The following is a 25,919-nucleotide window of genomic DNA, read 5'->3' as shown; positions in this document are numbered from 1 at the left end:
CTTATGGTTACATGTGTATATCTTGGTAACCGCTGCACCAATTTCTTCCAAACTTGGCACAGTTGTTGGCCTTGGTACAGCATAAAAAATCGCCGAAACTTTTTAAAATCGGACAATAACCAAGCCCACATCCCATATAACGGTAATTTAGAGAAATACAAAATCTTCGATAAATCAGTAAATATTGAAGCTAATTTATTCAAAATTGATGCTTGCAACAATTCTTTACCAAGAAATACGTTTATGGTAAAATTTTGGAAAATGGGCGTGGCACCGCCCACTTATGATCACGTATAAGTATATCGGTAACCGTTCTACCAATTTGTACGAAACTCGGTATGGTTATTGTACTTGCCACGTGTAAGCAAAACGTTGAAAATTATTGAAATCGGACCAAAAAATAACGGCCGATTTTCATATAACGGTAAATTTCAGAACTGCTTGAAACTTCAATATTTCGAAATTGAAGGACGCTAATTTACTCAAAATTGATACACCTCGGCTTACCATCTAGCGGAAGGTTTCGGAAGGGTGAAAAAACATATATTTAATACTTGCGCCGGGTATTTAATGTTCGGCTCCGCCCGAACTTAGACTTTCTTACTTGTTTTCTAATAGTTTCTAAATGATTTAATCCTTTAACTTACTTTTAAAACAGTAACATTCTGGAAAATATGTTACAAAAATTCAAAAATAAGAAAAAACTTATCTTTGAGGAGCCTGAAAGCAGTTTCGTATTCCGCACAAATTTTCACATCGATAAACGGTTTCAGAGGATAAATTTACCAATCTTAAAAAATCTGTCTATATATTAGTAATAAGGTTAATACATAGTTGTTTAGCTACTGCTCTTATATTCGCCTTAACAGATCGGTGACTTTCAGAAATTTGTACAGCTGTACGAGGATCTCTTGTCGGATGGTATCGATAATTTGACATTCTACTAATATATGCTTAATTGATGCGCGCTCATGACAAAATGAGCAGTTGCTGGGTGGGGCACGTTGAAGGATATGACCGTGTGTTATAATGGTGTGTCCAAGACGTAGGCGGATGGAAGGTTTTGTCATGTGAAGAGGGATATCGGGAGCAAGGTTTGTCGGTGTTCTAGATCGATTAATAACAGTATAGTGGTGGTTGTATGTTTTCCAACTGTCTATTAAATCTTTGTGTCTCTCTTTGGCAACTTCCGTGAAGATATCACACTTGGTTACATATGTAATTGCACATAATAGATGGCATCTTTGCAACACTTTTGGCTGCGATGTTAGCATTTTCATCTCCGGTGATCCCTACGTGCCCGGGAGTACACATTAACTTTATTTTTCTGGGATTGGTTATTAGTGTATAGCTACGGTGACCATCCGTCCTGTATTATACGGGACAGTCCTCTTTTTTGACCCATTGTCCTGGTAATTAATTTATTTTATACGGGACGCCAAATGTTCTGTATTTCTTTTAATGTCCCGTATTTGTCCCGTATTCGGTGCTCTGACGCCTTAACAGCTCATTAAAATGGCATGCCTATGAACGAGTTTTAAGTGATCTTGTTATAAGTATGATCGTAATTTTTTTATAAACAGTTATTATTTTCTAATCTGAATGCCTGTGATTCGAATCGAGGAATAATTACAGTGGCCAAAATAGAAATTAGGACTCGACATTTTAGTAAGTTTTGGCTATTTTTCCTTAGTTTATTTAATGTTTATATTTTTATTTCATAAAAGTAAAGCTCTTTTCCTAACAAAACCCATATACATACATAATACCAAATTTCCAACTTTGTGCAAAAAACTATAAAAATTAATTCTGCGCTGTTTCGCCAAAATTTCAAAACTTTTAATTAGAATCTTTAGAAAAAAATTCGGTTTGCAGTTTTGTAACTCATTAAAATTGAGTACAATAAAGTGCGAGTGGAAAGTGCTGCTTCTCTTTCAAAAAAAGGTCGAACATACTTACTTTGTACGAAAAAAATGCTTAACACCGTAAAAAAAAAAAAAAAATTGCCAAAAATTAGTGGTAAGCCTTACCGACTTAAAATTGCACTTTATTATACTAAAATTTAACGATTTTTTTAAGAAACTTTACGGGGTAAAAATCTCGAGAAAATTATCCTACAAATTTGTGATGTTACTATAGGTATACTGTTTCAGGGAAAACAATGTGGAAAAAACTTGCAAAATTATTTTTGTCCCGTATTCGGCTCTCATAAATATGGTCACCGTATGTATTGCGTATGGTGACTATTTCATTCTGATGATTAGCGGCAGATTCAATAGCATCAATGCAAGCATTGCTGTCAGCGCAAATAATGAACTTGCCTCTGTTGTGCTTAGCATAGTCGATTGCTTCGAGAATGGCTACCAGTTCTGCAGTGAAAACTGAGCATATATGGTGGAGTATGCCATGTCGAATTAAATCCCCATTTGCTTTTGTTACTGCAAACGAACTGTTATCGGGAGTTTGTGAGCCATCTGTGAATATGAAACTCCATCCCATGCTATTATAAAATGCGTTTTCTTTTGCAAATATTGCCTTAAATTTTTCTTTTGGTAATTGCAGTGTTTTGATCGTATGCACGCTGTTATTAATCAACCACTGCGGGCGAGTCGCAGATATTTTGGGTCTTGGCGTTGAGGGGATCTGAAGCTTTTCAAGAAATTTCTGGGATTGAAACATTGCATGTGGGAATCGTGGCTGTCGTTTTCTTGACGTAGCATTGCATGTATCTTTTGCCAGAACGGTATTTGAAGAGAATATCAGTTTAGGAAGCAGACGACGTGTGCAATCGATCGTTCTGTCCGCAATAGTGGGCAGACCAGTTTCTGCGAATAAATTTTTCAGCGGCGTAGCGGGGAACGCCCTTATACTCCTCCGTATTGCAACATGGTAAGGTGTAGAAAGCTTTTTGATTGCAGATGCCTGGCAATGTCCGTAGATAGGAAGTGCGAAATCAATCTTGGAAAGTTCCAAGGCTCGGGTAACTTTAGTAAGCGTGGACGGGTGAACGTGACTTTTTTTAGACGTAAGATATTTTATTATATTTAACCTTGTAAAAAGAGAGTCTCTGACGTATATACAGTGCTGCTTAAAACTATATTTATAGTCTAAAATTAACCCAAGAACTTTGAACAATACTTAAATTAAGATTAGTAAAGATGTTAATTAGGTCACAGTTAACCCGTTTTTTGCAGATATGTAAATTTTTTGTTTTTTCTGTTGATATTGTGGTACCAGCAGTTTCTGACCAAGATGTAAGTTCGGCTAAAATGCCTTCAAATAGTGACTTCACATGCGCTAAATTGTTGTGTTTGGTGTAGAATACTACGTCATCAGCTTAGAGTTGACACTGAATGCCACGAATGCTGGTAGTTCGAAGGACAATTTCCTCAAATGCTATGATGAAGAGGAATGCCGATAAGGGCGACTCTTGAGGGGTGCCGTTTTCTAGAGGGACTGTGTTGGAGAGGAAGCTGTTGATTCTGACCTTACATTTCCTGTGGCAGAGAAAGTTTTTGATAAAGTTCTTAAAACAACGTGTATGCCGATCCGGTCAAATCCTTTTTGAAAATTTATTGCAAGTAAGGTGACGTGATTTTTGGCGGATAAGGCGTTTGCTATAAAATAGTCTAGGTGTAAAAGAGCATCAATGGTTCCAAATCCTTTTTTATAAGCAATTTAGGGCGAATAAGTTTTTTCCTGTTAGCGTACCATGCAACACGATTGACTATAATTTTTTCCAGTAGCTTTCCTAAACAAGGCAAAAGGGAGATCGGCCTATAGCTGCTTGCCTCAGTGGGCGATTTTACGGGCTTTAATATAGGAACGATGCATGCAAGTTTCGAAAATTGCGGATAGCAGCCACTGTCGAAAATTCGATTGTAAAGGTTGAGAAGTCGATTCTTAACCGAGTTGGGAAGGTTTTGTTAATGGGGTAGGATATCTTGTCAAGACCGGGTGATTTTCCTATTAATGAAGAGAGAGCGAATTCAAGCTCTGTAAAGATAATTTTTGATGCAAGTTGCTTGGCAGGGAGCGAAAGGGTGTGCAAGTTAGAGGGCTCTTGGTTAAGCCATTCGGCTTTTAAATTACGGAGGGAGTTTGTGAAGGATGAGTCTGACGAGACGGAGAAAAAGTAGGAAGCAAAGTAGTTAGCAATCGCACCGGGATCGGAAAGTGGTCCGTCAGTGGAGTTCCGATATGAAAAGCATGATTGTCTTGGGGAGCCAGCAAGTGTTTTGATATCATTGCAAATTTTTTTGGGATTTGTTGAGGGGTTAATACTAGAAATGAGTCTTTCAAAAGCTTTTCTTTTTTCCAATTTGGCAGAGCGTTTGAATTGAGCATTTGCCTCTTTGTATAGCAAAAGATTTTCTACTGAACGATCTCTTTTGTATTGATGCCACAGTTTTTGTTTGTTGCTTTGGAGTTTCGATAATTCCGCGTTCCACCATGGGACATGTTTTCTAGATCTGCTTGGTAGGGTTTGGGGAATAGTGAAGCTGAGGTATTACCCTCAAAATTTTGCTGACTCCTGGTTGATGTTTGTTGCAACGGGGGAGCCTTCACAGCTTTCGTCGCACATCTAGGGTTCGAAATTTCAGACTTTGGTATAGATACTGAGTACTGATTCTGGCATCGAGCTCATGGTATCGATACTCTAAAAGTATCAGGGAAAAAGTATCGATACTACTCAGTATCGCACTCATTGAAATACGTTGTTTGGGATACTAAAATTATTTTATTCTTCAATCGTATATCTAGTTATTTCCTGAAATTAAAACAATAGAAATTTAAAATATTTGATTTTTATTTCATTACAGAACTTACTTTCTTACTTAGAAGTAATTTTAACGTTAAATGTACGTACATACATACATACATACATATATATATCTATATACTTCCACGAATTTCAAATGTTATTAAGAATTTTTGTAAACTTTTGTAAAATGCATACCCATTTTTGTAGCCTATTCAATTTTAGTATAATAATGGGCAAGTTTGAATTAAAAGTCAACGGTAGTAGGCTACACGTAAAACTGAATAGGTTGCAAAACTGCATACCCAAAAGGTCTCTAAAACTTCTGCATTTTCGTGAACTTTGCGTAAAGTTTTATGGCCTTATTCATACAAAATAGAAAAGGTTTATAAACTGAAAAATGTAAGAAAATGTAATTTTATTAAGCTCTTTAAACCTACTTTATTTTTTATTAATAAGGCCATTAAACTTTAACTTATTTGGTTTATGTTATGCAACAGACTACACGAAATTTCAGTTTATCTTAAGTGATGGACAAAATTGAATGACAGTAATCCATATAAGCAAAGTATATTGGGTTGCCAATGGAAGAAAAAATTTAAAAAGTGTGTTTTTTAAAAAGCATTCGATACTACGAGTACTTTGCAAAGTATCGAGTAAAATCGCCAAATAAGGTATCGAGTGTTAACGTACTCATTTTTATACCCTCAGTATCGGTGCTTACTCAATATCGATAGTATCGTTCGAACCCTACGAACATCTGACCGAATTTTTTCCAATCGGCTAGAGATGTTTTGAATCTAGATATGAACTTTTACGAGGACTGATTGTAGATGGGGCTAATTTGAGTTAAAATCGGAAAGTGGTCGCTACCGTGCAGTGAGTCTAAGACTTTCCAGTTACAGTTTGGGGTTAAAGAAGCGGAACAACATGTAACGTCTACAATGGAGAAAGTGCGGTGGGTCGAGAAATGGGTGGGGCTGCCATCATTGAGGCATACAAGGTTGGATGAAATCAAAGCATGTTACCTCCAATGATACATTGACAATTAAATTGTCAAAGCAGTTGTGTAATGTCAGAGGTCAAGAAGTTTTCTTTGGGGTGTATATATGTAGATACACGCTGCTACGAGTTTGGTTGCTGTGCTTATTTCTATCGCAATTGCTGAGATGGTTGTTTGAACGGGAAGGAGTCTATGCGGAATATTTCTTTTAACCAGTATAGCAACTCCTTGTTTGTTAGTTGTGACCTGAGGATGTGGCCAACATAATTTTTTGGAGTGTAACCAGATTGGTTATGGGGAATGTGAGCTTCATTTATGAAAAGGATTGAAGGATAATGTTGATTGATTATAAGTTCAAGTTCTTGATAGTTATTGAGATATCTATTCATATTCCACTGTATAATTGATAGCATATTACTAAACAAAAAAAAAAAAAAAAATACAAAACAAGGCATGCCTACATACATATGTACACACATGTGACTACGTCGTCGTATGTATGTATGTACATATGTACATAAGGAGGATTGTATTACAGTTCGAAGTCACTGTCGTGTTCGCTGGTGTTGTTTGGCTTAGCTCGCGCCAAGTTTAAGAACGCCAGATCACCACATTCTTCACTTCAAGACAAAGAAGGGGCATAACTAATGTCAGAAGGGGGTGCGGTTGTGGTGGTTAAGTGATGTGCAAGGTGAAATGGTGTTGAAAATTTTTGAATTTATATTGGATGGCGAAGTCGTGCGTTGTGCGCGAAGAGAGGGAATGAGATAGTGTGTGTTTGGTGCATCAGTGAGTCGTGTGGTGGAGTTTGATGATTTGGATTTTTCTGAAGCTGCGGTGAATGGCTTACGAAGAGGGTTTTGGGATAAATTGTTTTCGGTATGTTTTGCAGTATTTGAGATAGAAGAAAAAAATGTTGTTGACTACTGTGTTTGGTACGATAGTAGGTGAGGTGACTATCTTTAAAAAGGGGATGTAAGAAGAGTTGGAGCAGGTTTGGGCTTTGTATTTGTTGGTTGCTTCGCGCATACTGCATTTTTCGGTAGTTTTAAATTTCAGTATTTCTTTTGTTTGTATGAATTTGGGGCAGGAGTTTGAGGAGGAAGGGTGTTCGCCTGAACAGTTCGCGCACATGGTTCTTGAACATTCTATATCCACGTGTGGAGGTAGACTACAATTGACGCAAGTGGGAAGGCCTTTGCAATGTTTTATAGTATGCCCTAGCTTTTGGCAGCTTCTGCAGCGCATCGGGTTTGGAAAGTACGGGTGGACAGAAATTTTACGCCAGGCTAAATCGATTTTTTCTGGCAGCTTATATGTTTCAAATGTCAAGAAAATTGCTCCGGTTGCGGTTGAGACACCTTCCACTTTTTTCTGAAGTTTATAATCAGTTGTCACTCCATATTTTTCTAAACCTTCAACAATTTCCTTATCTGGTACGTGATTGAGAAAGGGTGCAAAAATCGTACCTTTCACGCAATTGAGATGCTCGTGATATTTAGCAGAAATTTTACAGATGGTAGAAAGGGTTTTTGCGTTTATGAATTTCTCGGCAGTGTTTTTTATTTTTAGTAAGGAGAAGAAGGCTTCCGTCCGGCAGTTCAGTTATTGTCCTTACATCTTTTCTGATAGCTAAAATAGCTTTGTGAATAGCAAAGCATGAGAAGTGAGAGAGTGGCTTTTTTATCTTGTAATTTGATGACTATAAATTTAGGATCGTTGGCTTTTGAAAAATCAATAGGTGGTTGTTCAGGAAAGGAGGTTTGTGATTTATTAGTTTTTTTTCGTTTTGTCTGAATAAAATTATATATGTAAGGAATACTTGCCATGTACGCTTAGTTTGGAAATTACCCAAGTACAAACATAAATACCAATGTATGTAGTTTCATATTTACATACATTCATATGTATGTTTAATTTTTGTGTCAACCACATATGTACTGCACATGAGTGGGAAGCGATGCTTCGTCTTTCGTTTATAAATGTGTACATATGTGTGTACCAGGGTAGACAAATCATTTTTTTGAATTCCCCGATTTCAACATTGAAATTCCCCGATTTTGCCTGAAATTTCGTCAAATTCCCCACCCATAGATATCTCCTTATTTACAAAAAAAATTTATGGATTTTAATATATTGCTGGTCTTTCTGTTTATTCTTTTTCTAAATGTAATTCATCTATGTATTCATAAACCAAACTATTATACAGTTAGTTAACAAAAAATAATAAAAATGTACATATAATGTTTACATACATACAGTGCGAACAATTTTAGTCGAACCAAATTTTTTATTTGAGTTATTTTTTGATTCAAATATAGTTAATTTTTTAACAAAAGCCGTCTCCAAGTTTCAAACTTTGTGCAATATTTAAAAAAATTCAACAAACTTTCGTAAAAATCTTAAGCATTTTAATTAAATTTTCTAGAAAGATTTTGGGTATGCAATTTTGTAGCCCACACATGTCAAGTATAATAAAGTGAAAGTTTCAAGTGGCTAAAAATTTTCGTTTTAGAAATTTTTTGGCGAAGGTGTTGCGGTTTTCTCCATATAAAACTAAAATGTGTTATTTTTGGACATTTGAAACTTTATTACATGTACTGGAACCAAGGCGAATTTATATAAGGTGCTGTTGTTTCATCAGCTGTGAGTAGCGTTTGATTGTCAAATTTCTTTATTTCGCTAGTAAGTGACAGAAAACGTGACAGTGTTTGTATTTTCTGTCGCCCTTTTTCCTTTGGGGAAGAATAGCTGAAATTTGACAATGGCCCGCTAAAAGCAAAAAAATACAAGTAATTGTTGCATTTGTTGAACCGATTCCACCTTATATAAATTCGCCTTGACTAGAACTGAACGAGTTGAACTTTTAGGCATCCAATGAATGGAAAATTTTGTATATATGATTGCAATTTGCTATTGTTTAATATTTATTTAACGAAAAGCAAAAAATCACAGCCGATGGCGGTAAAAATAGAAATGTCAATTGACAATTTGTAAATAGTGCTGCTATTGTTCCCTATTTGTTGTTGACTTGAATACTTAATAACGAAGGTTTTCATAATCAGTACTTTTAGTTGCAGTTGCATTTCTTATGCAACTTTTTTAACTCATTATGAACGTAGTGAAGCAAAAAAGAAAAAAATTGGGTAGTACCTAATTCCTCATAAAACAACAGTTCGTCCCCCGATTCCCCACGTAAACCGAAATTCCCCGCAAATAGGGCAACTCCCCACGAGTTGGCTTCCCTGGTGTGTACATACATGTATGTATTTAGCAAGTTCAATCACCCTGCAGAAAATCTGACTAGCACAGAACTAGCGCCAAACTAGATCCTTTGCCGACATTACTAGTTCCAGCTCAATACCCAAGCAATGCTTTCAACTCGCCCAGTGCATTACTTTGCAACTGGTTTTTAACGGTTCCATTTTGGACAGTCTTTTTTTATAAACCGTTTTTAAGATTCGATTTTTGGTTATTTTTTCGTGTTTTTTTTTCTTTTACATTTCATAAAAACAAATTATTGTAAGCTGCACGCAACAATTTAAATTCATTTAATTTGAAAACTCTCAACTGCCTCCACCGCGATTTGAACTCGCGACCAGTGTTGCCACAAAAAAATTACCAAGTTCCTCAAAAACAAACGAAAAATCCTCAAAATCCGAACAAATTACTCAAAATTTTCTTATTACAGTATGAGTATTGTGTACTGCTTACTATTTATAGGTACTTAGTATAAAAATTAATTACATTCTCAATTGGTATATTTGTTCTTGCGGTTCAAACAAAGTATCACCGTTATTTTTTATGCCTTGGTTTGTATATAACATTGTTATATCAGTGCTCAATCTGGTCCTCAAGTCAGTACTACACATTTATAAACTACTAAATATACGTTCTACTGAAGCATTAGAAAAGGGATATATTAGTAATGCAGATATATTTTTTTTTATTGGGAAACTTATATGAACCTGAAGAATCTTTTACTTCAAAAACTTTTCTCTCCATTTATTACCGAGATTTTGCAAGTTTAAAATAAGTTGAAAGTATAACGATGGAATGAAAAAAATTATCGATAACATTTTGAATATTTAGCAGCAAGTGCAGATGTACTTAAGAGCGAAAAACACCACACAAGCGGCTTGACAAACCAAGCGAAATATTTCATTAAAGCTATTTATGTTGTGTATGGGGGTGTTTGAAGGTTTGACAAGCCGTGTGAGGAACATGTGAACAAAAATCAAAATTTTTTGATTTTCTGGCAGCCATGTTGGTGTTTGATCAAACCGCTTACGTTGTGTATGATAAAATCGCCTCATTCGCAATGGAATGAGGACGCGAGATAGAAAAATCGAAGAAAACCAAACCCTTTTACATTTTGAACCGGAAGAAAACTAAAATTCTTTGTTTGAACGAGTCATGTTTGCATAAATGGGAAAAGTAGGTTTGAAGAATGTTTAACAAGCCACTTGTGTGGTGTATTTCGCTCTTTCTAAAACTTCGGAAAGCTTTTTAATCAAAAATTTACAGAGCGATTTAACAACTCTCTTGTGTAAAATATGACTGCATTTGTTATCTGCAAATATATCAAGAGAAAATTCCTCAAAATACAAATCCTCACAAAATACCCAAGCGCACCCGAAATTCCTCACGTTTTGATGAATTACCCACAAAGTGGCAACACTTTGCACGCAGCAATTTAAATTCATTAAATTTGAAAACTTACAGCCTGATTCTCTATCTCGAAACGAGCGTTCGTCTCGTCCAAACAGCCGTTTGTTCGTGTATTTGTACTACCTAACACGAATTCACTACCCTGGCGATAACTAGTCGATAACAGCTGATTGTTATGTGACGAAAACGTAACAAATGTGAATTCTCTAACACGAATACGACTTCAAATAAAGAAAAAAAGTGTCAAATTCAAACGAAAGATTTTTGCTATCGTGCGAGCCGCTAAAATGGATAATTCAAGCAAAAAAGGCAAGAAATAATCGAAAAAACATTCGTATTATTATAATTAATTGTTTAGTATATTTTACAGTGTTTAAACAACTTCCAGTGCTCAGTTCGATGTGCTGGTAAAAGAGCTGGAGAAAAATCCAGACTTGGCAAGAGGCGCTCCAATGTTTGGTGCGAGTAAGACCTCCGCACAGCTACCGAATCNGGAATGCTAGCAATGCACGTCTACTTACTCGGCGTCTGGCAATTCTAATACATTTGTACTGTCTCGAAGCCTCCGCCTCTGAATCCGCAATTCGCCTTCGTCCGAACGTTCACTTCAAAAGTGCTATTGCTTGATACATTATTAAATAATTGTATTAAAATATTGTATTTTTGAACTTTTATACACACAAAGTAAACAAAGCAATTTTGACAGATCTTTTCGGGCGAATAACGTAAGAACGTAAGGATGGACGAAAATTATCATTCGAGATAGAGACTTCCGAATTCAGACGATTTCGTTTGGACACGAATCGTTCGTCTGGCTGTTCGTTCGAGATAGAGAATCAGGCTGTTCCAACTGCCTCCACCGCGATATGAACTCGCGATCAACGATGCTTGAGTCGGAAGTTTTCTCGCTGAGCTACTTTCGTATTGTACGAGTAGTGAGCATTGGCACATTTACACCGCTAGTTTCAACTGTCCCGCTCTGCATCCGTTTTGCACTAGTTCAGAGATAGTCCTGTTATATGTAGCTCGGAACTAGCGCTTTGTCAGACTGTCTCTAAATTTTACTGCAGGGTACTTTCGTATTGTACGAGTAGTGAGCATCTGTATATATAAAATAATAGCTGTTTTCGTTGTTCGGGGTCAACTCCAAAACTACTGCATAGATTTCAGTCAAATTTTTAGAGGTTATACCTTGCATATATGGTCCTATTATAGGCTACCAGAAAACTCGGTAGGTGGCGCTGGGGTCGAGTTATTTATAAAAATCTTATTTATGAACCGATTTATTTTAAATTCAAAATTTAAGCTACCAGCATGATCGCAAACACGTTTACCAAAAATAGACCCGCTAGGTGGCGCGGGAGTCGAGTTATTTATAAAAGTCTTATTTATAAATCGATTTCTTTCAAATTCAAAAGGTATAGTTTCAGCATAATGGAAAATACGTCTACCAAAAACGGAGCCGCTAGGTGGCGCGGAAGGCGAGTTATTTATAAAAGTTGTATTTATGAACCGATTTCGTAAGCATGATGAAAAAGGCACTTGCGAAAAACGGACCTGCTAGGTAGTGCTGCAGTCAAGTTATTTATAAAAGTCGTATTTATGAACCTATATTGTTAATACACATATGAAACGTTTATTACTTTCATAATGATTTTTGTTTTCATTCGAAACATATTCAGCCTTATCACGAGTTTCATCTTCCCTGAACCGGTTCACTTTTCGCTTTTGGCTTCCATGTCTTACTATGGGGGGAATCAAAATTTTCGCGTGATTTTTTTTTTCGGGCGAAACTCAAACCACTCAATAGAGCCCAGTCAAATTGTCGGAGGTCCTATTATAGGCTACTAGAAAACACGCTGGTGGCGCTGGAGTAGAGTTACTTATAAAATTCGTATTTATTAACACATTTTGTTCAAATTCGCAGCGTGACTACCTGTATGATGAAAAATTCCTTTGCTAAAAATGGACCGCTGGAGTTTAGGTATTTATAAAATCCGTATTTTTTATAAAATCTGATTGGAATTCATAATTCGTATTCGGTGACAGGTAATAAGATCAACGGAAATAAGGTCAATTGACTTTATTTCCCACCCTGGTGCGAAATAAAGTCAATTGACATTATTACCTTTTTAAAAACGAAATAAAATCAATTGACATTATTTCTCTTTCAAACATTAAATTTGCTTAGCTTCGCGGCGGCCCGCGTTAGCGCGCCACACCGCGCGCGAACAGCGCGCACACCACGTCACGCTACGCCGCGGCCCCCCCTTCCCCGTCTCCCGCCGTGCTGTAACGCAGGTGGATTTACTTTTTGTATACGTTGAAATAAAATTTTTATATATTTTAAACATCGAGGGCTTATATTCAATAATACCCTCTATCTGCACATTTTTCACAAAGATGAGATTCTGATATAAAAATCCACCTAAGCTTTAACTGTCATCATTGATATTAATGTTACCTTATATAACGACAGGTAATAAGTCCCACATGGTTTCTAAAATCACAAATTAGTTTTTGTGCAAATTGCAGATAGAGGGTATTAATGAATTCAAGCCCTCGATATTTCACCTTTTTATATTTATAAGTTATTGGAAGCAGGGATGCCAACTTGGCTCAAACCGTGCCATTTGTCCCTATTTTACTTCAAATGGCAGTTAATTTTTCAATTTGGCATAATTTATTATTTTTCTCTTTGGCACATTTTGGCACTTTTTTATCCTCAATATGGCACCTCATAGCTAAGGATAGTTGGCAGCCCTGATTGGAAGATTTCTGCTGTGTTGTGGGGCAACAACTTGTATGCAGTAAAAAAACATATAATTTGTGTTTCAAGAGTGTGTGAAAACCAATCAATTAACTTATATGATCTCGGTTCCGATATTAAATAATCAATAATTTTTTATACCCGCATTTTGGCACATTGGCTCGTTGAATGTGCCATCTAATAAATAGTGTCGTCGTTCTCCTTAGCTGCTTTTAAATGATGTCGTCACAAATTGCTGGCGGAGACATGAATACAGTGTAAGAAAATTCTTTTTCTATAATTGTTTCCTTATAGAAAGGTTGGTTTCTTTTCCACCTTAGACATTCCGAATTCGTTCAAAATATGCTAATTTAAAACACAGAATTATTTCAGTGTTCCTCCGGGGTTTTTGGACATGGACTGTTTCATCAATTAAATAGTGTTCGCTTTATTTTTGTGGAAACGAAAAATGTTTTGCAAGTTATGGATCATTTCTACACTCTTTCTTCAAATATTTCTTGTATTCCATCTGTGCGCAGGCGTTTAGTTTTTCGCATCGTGTTTTTACATATTCGTAATTTAAATCTTTTTAATAAAATCAATTGGTGGTAGTTCATGATTGTGTGTGGATTAATATCACAACACTGAGTATTTGGCAATAACCTTTTTCATCTATTAAGAACAACATTTTTTTCTATGAATCGACATACTTCAAGCATTGTTGACGCTATTTCCATTTGAATGAGGAAATAGCATCAATGACGTTATTTCTAAATTTTTGTTGACTTTATTTCGCTTTTGAAAAGGTAATAATGTCAATTGACTTTATTTTGCACCAGGGTGGGAAATAAAGTCAATTGATCTTATTTCCATTGACTTTATTACTTGTCACCTTCGTATTCATTTCATGACAGGCAAAGGTTTTGCAAAAAAGGGACCCAATGGATGACGCTGCACCCGAAATATATAGAAAACCCCACGGGGTTTGTTTATCTAAGACGAATTTACTTTTCAGATGGCTAAATCAAGGATGCGTTTAAGTATGCATATAAAGACCGTAACACTGTGTAAGCGTGATCTTGCATCTACCTCCGTTTGACGAAGTTGCTCGAGGCGGCCGTTATTACAGCAGTAAGACTCAAAGAAACCAATTCATAAATATTAAGACGAATTGTAAAAGTGTCGAATTGACAAGGAAAGATTCGACCACATCTGTCCAAAAAGGAACACGATAGGTATATCAATGGCTTCATTTGAACGATATTCATGAGATCATACGACTCATTTAGCCAGTGTACGCGAAAACTTTTCATCCTGTGGGGCAGCGAGGATTCTTGGCTTTCCTATAATTGAAAACGCTCATCTGTGCTCTTGAGTTTTCGTATAAGGACTTTTATTGGCTTACATGATACACCGGACCAAAGCTGAAGTTGCAGGATCATAGAAGAATATTACGCATGCTTGGCAGAGATCTCACAGGTGGAAATAATACCATAGGTAAAACACATTACATCGAAAGGGATAAGTATTTCATATGGAGCGCTACTATTCTTGGCATATGTGTGAGGAGGATTCCGTTTTTTAATCGTTTCAATTTAAACTAGAAATGTTTACTTTACAGACAGCTTTTGCTTTTAAGAGCTATTTTTGAATTGTGCATCGCAAAAGATCTTATTAGGCGCCGCGAAGCAAGCGGGCATTTGCTAGTTTGCACATATACACCGCAAGTTTCAACTGTCCGGCTCTGCATTCCTTTTGCAATAGTTCAGAGATAGTTCTGAGATATGTAGTTCGGAACTAGCGCTTTGTCAGGCTGCCTCTAAATTTTTCTGCAGGGCAGTGATCGCTGTTTAGCACAAATACGTTTATGTGTGGAATGTATGTGGTACAGCGCAGTCACGTCCAGCGTTGCCGCTTTGGTAATTTTTAACCAAAATTGGTAATTTTTTTCTTTATTTATCAAGTTTGGTAATTTGGTAATTTATTTTTCAATTTGGTACCTTTTTCTCTTCGGTCTTACATGTCAAATAGGTTAATCTTGGTTCTGGTTCCACACTAGTAAGTGACCCGTAAGCGTTTCCTTTTATAGAAAAACCAGGTAGTCCTGAAAGTTTCGCAAGGCGAAAGTTGTTCCAGCGGTCCTTTGCTAATAGAATGGTGTGTTCTTTAAGAAACCGCTTGAAAGTTTTGGGTGATCCTACCTTTCCCTGTCAGTTCGCCAGCTTTTCAATTACTATCAATTTTCCGGTGTACCCGGCAACCATATATATGAGTAGAATTCTACGGAAATACGTATGTTCTCGTTCAAAAAGCTACGGCATTCAGCGGGGGACTTCACTCTGTCTATATGTGAGTCGAAAGCTTTCCTTCAAGCGTTGAATTTTTGATATATTTTCTTGTCACTTGTTTACATACAGTGGTCGAAAAAATTATAACCGCACCATATTTTGATAAGTTTTAACATGTTATTTCTTTTTCTTGTAATTTAAGTTTGGTTATTTTTTATAAAAATATTGTTCTTTCTTTAACAGAACTCAAAAAAATTCAAATATCAAACTTTGTTCAATATTTAAAAAATTCAAGAAACTTTCGTAAAAATTTTATGTTAATGGAGCGCTGATTGCCTGAAAAGCTTGGTATCTTCGGATATACGTATCGTTACCTTTATATAGAAAGGCCCTAACTGATATTGTCGCTGAAATACAAAAAGCCGTAACTAAGTAAAAATCCAAAATTTCCCTTTTGATTGTTTATGATGCATTTCATCCAATTATAAATCCGCACATCATTTTAAGCATAAAAAATTTTAGTCAGTTGCGGCTTTTTTTGCGTTTCAGCGACTATATGAGTTAGGGCCTTTTTATATTAAGATAACGATATGTACAGACATATCGAGCCCTAACTGCCAAAATAACGTAAGCGACATTTTTTTCAAAATTTTCTTTTTGATGCAGAAAAGCATCGATATGTATGTTTGTGCAGTTCTGCACATAAAATAAGTTTGGTAATTTTTTGTTGAATTTGGTAACTTTTTCTGGTGATTTTGGTAAACAATAAAAAAAAATTGTGGCAACACTGGTCACGTCGCTCATACACATCTCGTTTGCCTTTGTGAGCTCGTGTTTTATCGGCACTGATATACAGAATTTTCGCGTAGCTATGCGCCGCATTTGGCGACCAAATAGGTTTACGGTCCGATTTTGCATACTTCGCATAACTCCGCATAAATTTCAAACTGTCAGGTGAAAATCTGTCGAATGCTTTTTGTATGTATTCCATTACCCAGAAATTAGCAGACCTCGTAGAAAATTAGCGATCTGTTGAGTTTAGATTTTGCCTCACGTTTTTTTAAGTGACATTTCAATTGCAGTGGTACCAATAGCATTATTTTTTTATAGAGATGCATGGAAAGCATATTAGGGGGATTCACGACACCATCCATGTAATCTTGGGAACAAGTAAAGAATAGGGCCCGTTGAGCTAAAAAAAAGAAAAAGTGAGCATGGCCCGCCGCTTTTCTCTGATTTTTTGGTGCAAATTCATAGGAGCAGTGCTAGGGAGGGTAAAAGTGGAGCTTTATATTATGAAAAGTTTTGGTCCAATTTTCAAAGTATGGATAGGGTTGGAAAGGTAATTAAAAGTCCTTTGATGATATGTATATAACATATATGTTTATACAAATTATGTAAATTTTTTTATAAAAATTTGTTTTTCTTTAAAAAACTATATTAAAAGATATGCACAAGATAAGAAAGAGAGCAAAAACACCTTTAATTAAATATATGATTTATAATAAAAAATCTTCGGTAATATCACTAAATATTAAAATATGATTTAATACGTTAAAAGAAAACAAGTAAGAAAGTCTAAGTTCGGGCGGATCCGAACATTAAATACCCGGCGCAAGTATTAAATATATGTTTTTTCACCTTTCCGAAACCTACCGCTAGATAGTAAGCCGGGGTGTATAAATTTTGAGTAAATTAGCGTCCTTAAATTTCGAAATATTGCTGTTTCAAGCATTCCTGAAATTTACCGTTATATGAAAAGGGCCGTAATTTTAGTCCGATTTCAATAATTTTCAGCGTTTTACTTTTATGTGGCAAGCACAATAACTGTACCGAGTTTGGTACAAATTGGTAGAACGGTTACCGATATACATATTTGTGATTATAAGTGGGCGGTGCCACGCCCATTTTCCAAAATTTCACCATAAACGTATTTCTTGGTAAGGAATTGTTGCAAGCATCAATTTTGAATAAATTAGCTTTAATATTTACTGATTTATCGAAGATATTGTATTTCTCTAAATTACCGTTATATGGGATGTGGGCGTGGTTATTGTCCGATTTTGTAAATTTTCGGCCATTTAGTATGCTGTACCAAGGCCAACAATTGTGCCAAGTTTGGAAGAAATGGGTGCAGTGGTTACCAAGATATACACATGTAACCATAAGTGGGCGTGGCTACGCCCATTTACCAAAAATTTATAATATTCTTATTTTTCGTCTGAAAATTATTGCAAATATCAATTTTGAGTGAATTATCTTCCAGTAGTTACTAAAATATCGCAGTTTTCGTATTTCTGGAAATTACCGTTATATGGGAAGTGGGCGTGGTTACAGTCCGATTTCGCCCATTTTCAATACCAACCTACCTTGGAGAAACCTACATACCAAATTTCGTTGAGATATCTCAATTTTTGCTCGAGTTATCGTGTACACGGGCGGACGGACAGACGGACGGTCAGACAGACATGGCTTAATCGACTTCTCTATTCATTCTGAGCATTTATGTATACATTTGTCTATATCTATCTCGATTCGTTTTGTCTGTTACAAACAACCGTTATGTGAACAAAATTAATATACCCTTGTGCACAAGTGCGCTCGGGTATAAAAAGATCTGCGGCGAACATTTGGAAGAAAATATCGCGCTATTTTTTTATTCAAAATTTTTATTTTATATTAAAAAATCATTTTATATGAAATAAATTAATAAAATATAATATCAATACAGTTGTTTTATTTCGCTGTTGGCAGTTGTCCTTAAACCTAACTATATAAAATTATATATCAAATGAAAGGTATTTTTATGCTCTTTCTAGTAAATATATCATTTGATATATGTAGTTAATTATGTATTTTTTTAAGAAAAAAATACTTATTTTATTTACATATTTTGACAGATATTGCATTGAAAATTATGTCAAACTGCAAAGAACTTCAATGTCGACTTAATTTGGACTACAAATATACCACATTAAAATAAGTTTTTTTGTAAACAAATCCACTTACCTGAGGAAACCAAAAATCAGCTGTTTTTGTTTAGACACCGTGAATAACGCTATTGCGCCGATGTATAAGGTTGGTAGTACTGATAAATTTGGTTGCATGCGAAGCAAAATCAGCCTTAAGTTTTGTAAAGTTATGCTTGCTTTGTGTTTTTTGGTAACTTTACACCCAAAAAAGGGTGCTTATCTTCCAAGGATAAAAAAATCAGTATGCCACTCGGTTTCTTTTTACAAATGCTTCGTTTTAGAAAAGTAATTATTAAAATCGGTTTAGTACTTTGAGAGACAAGTCGTGACAAACAATTTCCATATAATCAATTTTATATAATAGTATATATAGATATCTTAGCAAATTCGGTACTGAAATATTAAAAAAAAAAATATATGTATCTATTTATTATGAAGGCTTTAATATTTAGTCACACAATACCACATCTTTAACTTCGTGCTTTATTGTTATTATTTTGCGGTATAACCGCCTAAGAGATTTTGGCCGAGTTCCACAAAGCACGCCAGTCGTTTCTTTTCTGTGCCAATTGGAAATGCCAAGACAAGCCCAGTGCTTTTCCACTTGGTCTTTTCAACGCAGTAGGGCCTTCCTCTTCCTCTGCTACCACCAGCGGGTTGCGAGTTGAATACTTCCAGAGCTGAAGCGTCACTGTACGAAACCAGTGACGACGAAGATCTCTGGAAACCAAGCTTCATAACAATCTACACATTTTTTAAGATATCTTCCGCCATATTGGTTCCGTTATTGAATTTTGGAAATTGAACTTAATATTCTAAATCAGTGATGATGAATATCCCTAAATACCAAATTTCATTGAAATCTTGCAAATATGAGTAAACATTTTTGTCGTCCTATATTGTGGACTCGTCCCTAGGTGCGACATGGACAATAGTGCAGCGAATTACAAGACAGCGGCTCCGCCGGCTTGGCATTGTCGTTCGAATGTACAGCGACGCTTCAGTTCTGGAAGTATTCAACTCGCAACCCGAAGCTTTCATAATAAATTTTGAATTTAGAAAATTTGATATCAATGTCGAAATCATTGGCAACGAAAGCCGCTGGATACCAAATTTCATTGAAATCTGTTAAATATATATGGAGTAAACATTTTTCTCCTCCTATATTCTCGATTCGTCCCAATAAACGACTTAAGAAAAAGGTGCTCTATTTAATGAAGGGGGAAACTGGGGGACGAGTTCGTGATATTTTTACATTGGCAATTTGTTGGATTTCGAACTGTTGAAAAGAAATTGCTGTACTCGTTGGAACTTTTTTTATAACTGTAACTAATTTAAAAATTAAAAAAAAATTCAATAAAAAAAGTCAATTTTTAAAATATGTATTATACCCATTTTACAAACAACTATATTATTAAAAAAAATCGCAAAATAAAGTACATACCTCATACCTCACTTTCCATGAAACTATTAGTTGTTAATAAGAATAAAATGACAAGCGAAACTATTTTATCATCGCTTCAAACAAAAAATTATTTAATTCGACGCACGATAGAAAGCCCAACTTTGCGGTTCTGCTAAAGCTGATGCGTTGCGTTAAAAGTTAAAATTTGTGTGTTACATTGTGGACTGATTTATAAGGCGTATTAGAAAGGTATGTTTGAAAAGATTTAAAGACTTTTGTTTTTCTATTTTTGTCGTCGTAATTAGTCACTTTGTCCTTATGTGTGTCGTTGTAAAACTCATACAGCTCATTATTCTATCGTCTGCGGTGCTCGCCGTCACCAACGCGTAAAGGCTTGTAATTATTTCTCTCGAATACTCCAAGAGCCGCCTCAACGGATATTACCATTTACCTTGTTTATATGGCATCAAACGCGGTATCGAATTAACTCGTGTCAGTGTAGCTCGCTTGAAATGCAAGTGTTTATATGCAACAAAAGAAATGAGTCGATCGAACACGCTTTCAAACAGAGTTCATCCCGATGCAACCCTGTTAATACATGTGTCAGTTCTTGAAAATAATAAATATGGAAAAATAGTAATTAAAGTTTCAAACAGCCATGAAAAAACGATATTAACTATTAATTTTATAAAAAAGCTTAGCCCTGAATGTAATTTCAAGAGCTATTTAAATGTTTTACTTCATACAGAGTTGCATGAAACAATCGTGTGGACTAATCCCGTGTTTATGTGCACTCTTAACACGATTCAACAACTCTTACCTCGCATTCAAAGTGTGATTTATGACACGGTTGAAAGTCTCAATTCAATCCGGAATTGTCTACTCAGTTCAGAGTAGCACTTGTTGGTGAATTTCGATGCTGGTTCCCAAGTAAACGAAATTCTTCACTTTCTCGAAATTATAACTTCAACAGTGACGTGGGTGCCAAGGCGCGAGGGCGTTGATTGTTTGTTTAATGGCAGGAGATACTCCGTCTTGTCCCCCAGACACAATCGCTTGGCTTCCTTATCCAACTTGGAAAAGGCAGAACAGACTTCGCGGTTCCTTTTACCGATGATGTCGATGTCATCGGCGTACGCCAGCAGTTGCACGCTCTTGTAAAAAATTGTTCCCGAACTACTTTAAACTTGCATACTCCAAATATTTCTGAAAAAAAAAAATTAAAAAGGTCGAAATTTGTTGATTTCTTTTAAAATTTGCACAAAGATTAAAACTTGGATTTTTGGTTTTTGTTAAAAAATATATTATACTTTTATAAACAAATAATTAAAATTAAAAAAATATTAAGATAAATGGTGAAATCTTGTAAATATGTGAGTGTCGTAAAGTTATGATAAGCACTATATATGTTGCGAATTGAACTTTCTGATTATACTTTTTGTCTATTTCCGCGGTGAACGTAGAAAAATTCATGTTCAACTGTGTAACCAGCATAAAAATATTAATGACTAGAAAAATATACTAAAAATAAAAAAAAAATTCTATAACCGTTCTTATTAATTTTTATTATAAGAGCGTATTTTACGAAAACAGCTTTAGTCAACGGTAAAAATAAATTACTAAGTCCCGGTTTAATCGTTTTATCCCGAAGTACTACACGATTATGCGCACAAAATAGCCATAAATTGTATAATGCACACTGAGAAAAAGAATTTTGACAATACTTGGGAACTATTATCATGGGTTGGTAATTATAACTAAATATATTAAAGCTTCTGATATTCATCTATGTTGTACGAAATCATTAATTTAGTTGAAGGGTTTGGCAAATACTAATTAATATTTCTTTGAAGCTTATTTCTACAAATTCCATTCAACTTTACGTATGGTTCATAAAAGGATGTTATTAAGATCTGTTAATGCAGATAAGCTTTCTTTAAACACATGGTTTAGTCATAGTTACCAAATCTTAGTTGGGGCAACCGCGATTGAGAGAGGAAAATATTCATACTTGTGAGCCACCTCCAGTGTGGGGACTGTAAAATTTTGTTTGTGGTAGATAACTTATCTAAGATAAGCCTTAAAAATTGTGGTAGATTCCAAAACATTATGGTAGATTTACATATACATATTTATGTATGCATTAGGGCGGTTCAATTTGTATGGGAGATTTTTTCGACTATGCGCGTATAGCACAGAAGGATTCTATGTGTAATTCTAAGAAAATTTTCCGAAGAAATCTCGCAATTTGGCAAACTCCAAATTGAGTTTAGACTAGGGCTGCCAGACGTCCCGGTTTTCCCGGTCATGTCCCGGTTTTAGACTATTTGTCCCGGTGTCCCGGTCCAAGCTTAAAATGTCCCGGGCTTCGTTTTAGTGTCCAGGTTTTTGATTTCATTGCACAAATTTTAATAAAAGTTCAAAAATCACTACACTAAGGGAAAAAACGCGTTGTAACGCCCTATCTCAGCTTATTTTCAATGTATTTTCCTTTGAGATAGGGCGTTTTTGAACCGAATTCTGAGATAGGGCGTTATTCAACCAAATTCTGAGGTAGGGTGTTTTTCAATAATATTCTGAATTAGGGCGTTTTTCAATCAAATTCTGAAGTAGGGCGTTCTTGAAAAGTTTTCTGAGATAGGGCGTTTTCGAACTGGCGGCCGAGATAGGTCGATCTTCCACTCAGCTATCAATATGTACCTAAATACGTTCAAAATGACGTGCACAGAGTTTTACAATTATATTAAGGAAAAGACAGAAGTTTTGAAACAAGTTCACAGCAACGAAAAATATGACTGATATTTTAATGTTATCTTGTACTTATATCTTTTTCTTTCATGAAACCTAGAGTACTTATAAGTACAGTGCCGTACAAAGTTATTGGCTCGGAGGCTCTTTAATCAGATTAATTTCTAATCAGATCTTTTAGAAAAATTTTTAAAATGTAGCTTTTGAGCCAATTAATAAAGTGCACGTCTGAAGTTGCCAGCAAATTTCCTTGATTTTTAGTTTTTATTTTTTTTTGCTGACAGTGTCTTCCATATAAAAATAATTATCAAACATAGTTTGTATGGAAGAAACTCTCAGCAAAAACAATACCAAAAATCAACTAAAATTTAATGGGCTGCAAAACTTCATTTTAAACATTTTTAAAAAAAGTCTGATTTGAATGTTGCAAATTTGTATGCGAATTTGTTGAATTTTCCCGAGTTTAGCACAAAGTTTAACAATTTTATTTTTATGTTTTTTCATATATTTAGTATAAACTGTATTTTTATAACGAATAAAAAAGGTTCATGCATTGTAAAAAATTCTCTGTGCTTTAGTTGTGATAAGTTGTTTTGTTTTGTTGGCGTACGTTGTAATGATCTCATGATCTCATGGTTTTATGTTTTTGTTTGTCGAAATAAAATTTCCCTACATCCTTTCGCACGTCGAAATGAAATAGAAAGGAGCGAGAGGCCCTCCCTAAAGTGTCCCGGTTTGGCAACAGAGATATCTGGCAGCCCTAGTTTAGACCCATGATTTCTTCAGAAAAATTGCCTAAAATTACATCTAGAATCTTCCTATGCTATACGCGCATAATAAAAAAAATGTCCCCGCCCTAGTACGTATTTAAAAAATATTAAAGTCTTTTAAGTATTTTATTAGTTTATAAAAGATATAATACTTTCACACATACTTACATATATTACTAATGTAAAAGAAAAACAAACACATATGTATTTCGCTGTTACATATGTAGGTATGTCAAAAAACAATGAGGTTTCTCCGGAACTATCTTCCACCGCTAATGGTTTTGGACGGCTTTGTTTTCTCCTGAAAAGTATTTATTATTAAAATATATTTCATAAATATCTTACCACAGGTTATCATAGACCAATTTTTATCTATTTAGTTTTTACTATTTTTATTGATATAAACGCAATCGTAGTGCGACTATCTCTCATATTTTCTCATCAAGTTGTCAAGGCCATGCTCGTATATTTAAGTTGGCAATGCAAATAATAATTATCCATAGAGAAAGTACACCTCCAGTAGTTCAAAACAGTGCTGAGTTATTATGGAAATAGAAGTTGTCAGCTTTCAAAAAAATGCTTATTGGATGTCCCACACGTCACAGCCAATTTTTTTTTTTAGTTTAACCTAACTTTGGAAATACGAAAGTTTCCCATCGTTTAAGGTCATTTTATTAAAAGTATAATAAATATTCATATGAAACAAGTAGAGCTCATTTTACTCACGAACTTTGCATCCTCCATAGTAACTCGTCCCTCCCGTCACAAAATACTGTCCCACCCACCACAAGCTAAAGGATTTGTTTTGTAATTTGCACATATGATAATGCCTCCTATTCTACTTATTTGGCGCTGTAACCGCCTAAGCGATTTTGGCCGAGTTCAGCAAAGCACGCCAGTCGTTTCTCTTCTGTGCCAACTGACGCCAATTGGAAACGCCAAATGAAGCCAAGTCCTTCTCCACCTGATCTTTCCATCGCAGTGGGGGCCTCCCTCTTCCTCTGCTACCACCAGCGGGTTCCGAGTTGAATACTTTCAGAGCTGGAGCGTCGGTGTTCATTCGAACTACATGTCCAAGCCAGCAGAGCCGCTGTATTTTAATTCGCTGCCATGTCATTGTAAAGCTCACACAGCTCAACGTTCCATCGTCTGCGGTACTCGCCGTCGCCAACGCATAAAGGCCCGTAAATCTTCCGCAAAATCTTTCTCTCGAACACTCCAAGAGCCGCCTCATCGGATGTTGTCATTGTCCATGCTTCTGCGCTATATACCAGCACGGGCATGATGAGTGACTTATAGAGCGTGGTTTTCGAACGTCGAGAGAGGACTTTACTCCTGAATTGCCTACTCGGTCCAAAGTAGCACTTGTTGGCAAGAGTGATTCTGCGTTGGATTTCCATGCTGACATTCAGCCCTATTCTACATTTCGATTACGTTCCCGCATTCCGTTCCGCCAGAATCANGCGTTGGATTTCCATGCTGACATTCAGCCCTATTCTGCATTTCGATTACGTTCCCGCATTCCGCTCCGCCAGAATCAAACTTAGGTATTTTGCGTTACGATCGAATCGAAAGAGGAAGAGGAAGAGAGAAAACATCTTTCGAAATCAGCTGTTTCCCTAGGAATGTGTGAACTCGAAACAACAAAGAAATATTTGCAACCAAACTATAGCAGCTTATGAAGTTAAAGTTTGTAAATATTTTAAAATAACTAAATATATCTAGCATCACTGTAATTTAAAAATAAAATTTCGTTTGCTCTTAATTTAGTGGAAACATAATTATAAGAATGAAATCCATAGCCGCGGCGTTATTGCTTGAAGAGGAGAACGAGTCCCAGATTGCTGATGTGGAAGTTGAAAGGCGGAGATTTAGGGACATGTTTGATCTTTTTCAGATGAGTGAAGAGTCATAAACTCATCATGAACTGTATTACTCATCCCTTAAAGCCAGTGAAATTATAAACGTTGTTTGAGCACCCCACAACATTTACTACAGAGTGGAAGATTTGAACGCAAATGAATTCCATTTTGAAATACGTCAGGAGGAGGGGAAGAACAAAGCTTATCCTTCCATAGCAAATCGAATTCGAGACAACATACGCACCTCTTTTTAAAAAGTTAGTAAAAATGAGTGCAATAGTAAAAGCATTTTTTTATGTATGTAACTTCACATTTTATGTATGTATGAATGAATGTACTGTACAATAGCCGAATATAAAAATGTACCAATCTGTACAAATGGACCAATCGAGAGCCACTGCCTTAAAAATGTATGCAATTTAAAAAAATAATTCAACAAATTCTCGTACAAACTTCGAGTTTTTTAATTAGATTCTGAGTATGCAGTTTTGTAGCCCATTGATTTATAGTAAATAGAATAAAGTACAAGTTTCAAATGGCTAAAAACTACGATTTATTTTTTAGAGTTTTTGAAAAAGATCGAAATTTGTACGAAAGTTTGTTTAATTTTTTTTTTAATATTGCACAAATTTGGAAACTTGAATTCACGCGGGGTTTTTTTTTAATAAGGGGGGGGGGGGGGGGGGGGG

General features: G+C 35.6%; 1 protein-coding gene across 1 annotated transcript in view; it reads left to right on the top strand.

Moving 5' to 3' along the window:
• The first annotated feature begins 14,660 nt into the window (after positions 1-14,660).
• LOC108363691 (syntaxin-binding protein 5-like) overlaps positions 14,661-25,919 on the top strand; it is a 47,904-nt gene continuing 36,645 nt past the window's right edge. The window contains exon 1 of the mRNA XM_017617135.1: positions 14,661-14,682. The gene's annotated coding sequence lies outside the window, so the exon portion shown is untranslated. The remainder of the gene's footprint in view (positions 14,683-25,919) is intronic.

This window comes from Rhagoletis zephyria, unplaced genomic scaffold, assembly GCF_001687245.7.
Source record: "Rhagoletis zephyria isolate East Lansing unplaced genomic scaffold, Rhagoletis_zephyria_1.1 Rzeph_scaffold_01338, whole genome shotgun sequence".
NCBI lineage: Eukaryota > Metazoa > Arthropoda > Insecta > Diptera > Tephritidae > Rhagoletis > Rhagoletis zephyria.
This window is presented reverse-complemented; position numbering and strand designations above follow the sequence as displayed.